The sequence below is a fragment of the Anas platyrhynchos genome, chromosome 3 (assembly GCF_047663525.1).
Source record: "Anas platyrhynchos isolate ZD024472 breed Pekin duck chromosome 3, IASCAAS_PekinDuck_T2T, whole genome shotgun sequence".
Taxonomy (NCBI): Eukaryota; Metazoa; Chordata; class Aves; order Anseriformes; family Anatidae; genus Anas; species Anas platyrhynchos.
The window spans coordinates 77,592,347-77,596,273 of NC_092589.1; the positions used below are offsets into that span (position 1 = coordinate 77,592,347).

The window sequence follows — 3,927 nt, forward strand, 5'->3', positions numbered from 1 at the left end:
TTTGCCGCACTACTTGAGCTGTTCCTGTATTGTTCACTCAGGTTTCTCATTTCCTTCTCTGGTAGATTTTCAGAGAGTGAGGCAGTCCTTGAAAAAAGTAGTGAAGTTATTTTCATAGCAAATGGTGCTGGGTAGGTAATTACAGTCAGTTAGTGCTGTTTTTAGCTAACTTTATTGTTCACTTTAACATTGCCTTTACATATGTCTCATCATTAAGTAAATTGTGAATATTTATGCACACACATATATATATATTTCCAGAAGACTGACTGACACAGTAGGTTGCAATAAGAATACTGTTTATAATAATAAAGGAATAAACATAATGTTGGCTTAGAAGCATCAGTGAGAATCAACTGCTTTTTTTTTTTTCCTCTTTATTTATTTATTAAAAGTAAGATGACTTATTAACAAAAAAGCAAAAGACTTCCTACCTAAGAGATTTAAATATGCTGACTTTTCAGTATTTTGCTGAAACTAAACCTATTGGTTTAACTTCAGGTAATTTGTATCATTGTGCTACCATTAAATCACAGGTGTTATGCCACCACTGAAACTATTTTGTTTGACTAATAAAATATTGCTTTGTTGGAGTAAGCATAGCTCATTCACACCAATATAAACGCAATTGCCCGTACACATGGTCAACCCAGCTAATGCATATTCTGCTAAATGGGGAAACCTGTGTGCCATTGGATGGTTATTTCCCTCTCCGCAGATTCACAGCCCCAACAAGGTGCCAGGGAGAGTACGCACATCACATCGCTGCTTCATTTCTGCGCACAACACCCCGCTCCGGTGGCTCCTCCTATTCCTTGCGAGGAGAGCTGCCTATCTGATTTTGGAGCTCTGGCAAAAAGCCTGAGCTCATTGATTACAGATCACTGTTAATAAAGAGCATTTGTAATGCAGCAGTGGTGATACAATCTCCACACGCCAGTTCATGATGGCCCTTCAGTCTCTACAATTAAGTCGTCCAGCAGGCATGCCCCCTGTTGCAGCTGCTCTGTCAATCTCATTTTGTAGTACAAATGATCTTAGACCCAGTGTTTGACATGGGGTTTTAACACCAAAGAAGGCAATTCTGCAACTTCAAATGAGCCTAATTGGTTGTGCGCTCAGGCGTTCACTCAAGCTGCTTCAGTCCATCAGAAAGAGATTTCCAACTAATTGAACAGCTCAGAAGAAAAAGAACCACGGAAATCACAATGCACTGGGCCGTTTGAGAGGGTTTTCTTGATAAAAACCTTCAAAATAAGATATATATATATATATATTTGTGAAATCAGCCACCTGTCAATCAAGAAAGTGTTTTCATTAGTACAAAAGCTCTTAATGAGATATGGCCTAATAATCAGTGGCTATTAATTACAAAGCCTACAGGTAAATGTACATTTCTCTATATATATTGAAAATGTTTATTTTGCATTGGCAAAATATATAGTCAAAAGCTTTTCTTATGGTGCATAACAATTATGTGGTAATGGTCAGACAGAGGAATGCCATTCAAGACAACCTTAATGCTAAAGTGTGCAAAGTTATTCATGTGTTCAGTGGTGGGAGTGGGCTGGGTGAGATTCTGCTCACGTAAGTATTTGCCTTTCTTTTTATTTTATTTATTTATTTTTTTATTTTAGCACAGTGGAATTTAAATTAGCATGTTTGTTCTAGAAAATTAGGAAGATGGTTTCTCTTTTGAAATGTACCATTTTTACCTCTTGTTTTCTCTCTATTGATTTAAATAACTTCCCTTCCAAGGTCAATTCACAGAGACTTTTGCCCTGATGTTTACATACTGTATGTCTAATAATTCCATATCTATTCCATGAGTGATTCAAACATATAATTTATACAATATTTGTATTCAACATTCAAGGTAGTAGTTCACATCTGAACTGATGGCAGCTCAGTACCTACTTTTAAAAAAGAAAAAGGATGATAAACCAGGCAAAATAATACATATTTATTATATATTTTTAATAGGAAGAAACTGAGTATTTTTGCTGCAGTAAATATGAGTACAAAACTTCATTTCAATAAGCTTGTTCTGGGGAGGGACTGATTAACCCAGTCTAATAAAGCACTTCAAGAGCTGTTTAATTTTTAGCACGTAAGTAGTCCTCTGGTTCTCTAAGTCCCTACTGAATGATCTGTATGCTTAGTCAGGGACAGCGATTGTCCACTGAGTTTACAAAATCTATGAAATATACATATATATGTGTAAATATACATATGTGTGTGTGTGTGTATACATGCGTACATATATAGCTATATACCCATAAAATATAAAGTAATCATTTCAGGTTGCCGTAAATTCCTGAGACTGTGAGGCTTATGCCTTTACTTGTTTTAGAATATTTTATACAAAATTAGACCATAAAATAATGGTATGTCCCAATAAAATAAGACCTCAGTTTACTGCAGGGAATGCAAAACTCCATGAAGTCTATTAGTGTCTTTTGGTCAATGACCAGGTAGTTATGGCACCATTTATATATTGTTTACCGTGTTTAAGGCCCAGTAGCAGTGAAGCCAACCCAGACTACAGAAGTCTCATAAACACATATATCCTAACATTTTATGGGCATTGATAGAAGTTAACAGCGGCATTCTTATTTGACTTAAGTGAGAACAGAATCAAACACTTCATGACCACTGTTCAGCTCAGGATTTATTCTTTGAAGAATAATATCTGCATATTCAGAATGTACTTTTCCCAATCACTTGAGGTGTTTTATTGCTCCACTGTTGAATCATTATTCGGAATTTTAAAATTCAGGCATATGTAAGAGGACATAAACATAACACAGTTACTTAAGTAAAATATGCTTTTATTTCAGAAATATTCCCTAAATTAAATTAAAACTTCATGATGTTTATCTCTCTGAGGAAATATTTCAGCGTAAACTATACCCTAAGAATATTTTTGTGTAAAATCTGAAGGCTCACACCATACATATGATATCAAATGCACTTGTAATCCTATAGTAAAGACAGCAATTGCTAAGTGCTTTGTAGGTCCCCTAACAGTGGGGTGGAGCTGTAGCTACAGGGATCCCTGTTGCTGAACTCAGCAAACAAGCTGTCCATGTGATTCCAGATGTTTCTGTTTTTTGTTGGCAGAGGACCTCCCAGGATCAGAATGCCAGCATGTCTGAGGTACAGAAGCCACCCTTTGACACTGGAAACTCAGTAGTCCTAACCCTGAAGCTCTGAAAGAATTGAATTGGATCCTCAGGGGCAAATGGGCTAAACAGATTCATGTTGTCAACTTCCTTAGCTAATTGCATCTGCCAAAAATCTCGTGTTTAATTTGTGTGCGCGTGTGTGCACACAAACGCACACACAGAGTATATTTTTAAACCAAGAGGAAAAAAATAATAAAAAGAGCTGAAAACCGTGTGTAGAAAAACAGCTGTACTCATTTGTGCTATAAACCAGCTGAGTCAGCCCTTAAATCGAGCTCTAATTAATTTGAGCACACGGGTGTAACCAACAAAGAATGGCAACAGACAGAAGAATGGACCGTGTTGATGGGGATTAGTCTCTAGCAGAAAAGATGCATGAGCGAGGGAGTCTGATGACAGCTAATTGCTGCCCAGAGGACCAAAATAATGGGTAGTCTGCAAGAGACAGAAAAAGGAAAGGGCTGGTGGAAGTAGTCATCAGGTGTTTGCAGTGATGAAGTTCATTGTCCACACTGTTTACTCTGGTGTTCAGCCTTAATGTCCATTTGGAACTGGCACAGTAAGGAGCCATGTTAAAATAATAAGATCTTAGTGTGCAATATATTGATGGAGTCAGAACTCCATGCAAATGCCCCTTTCACAGTGGATATTCAGTCTGAGTGGCATGTAAGGTTCAGGCACTGAGAGCCTTGGCAACAGCTGAAAAGCCTGATGTTTTCACACCGCAGCTCCTGCAGAC

At 37.3% G+C, this 3,927-nt stretch overlaps 1 long non-coding RNA gene across 1 annotated transcript; it reads left to right on the plus strand.

The window, feature by feature from the left end:
- The first annotated feature begins 729 nt into the window (after positions 1-729).
- LOC110351628 (uncharacterized) lies at positions 730-3,401 on the plus strand. The gene is made up of 3 exons (XR_002399275.4): positions 730-1,383; positions 1,984-2,110; positions 3,124-3,401. It is a non-coding gene; the product is annotated as an uncharacterized lncRNA (long non-coding RNA).
- Positions 3,402-3,927: the final 526 nt, after the last annotated feature.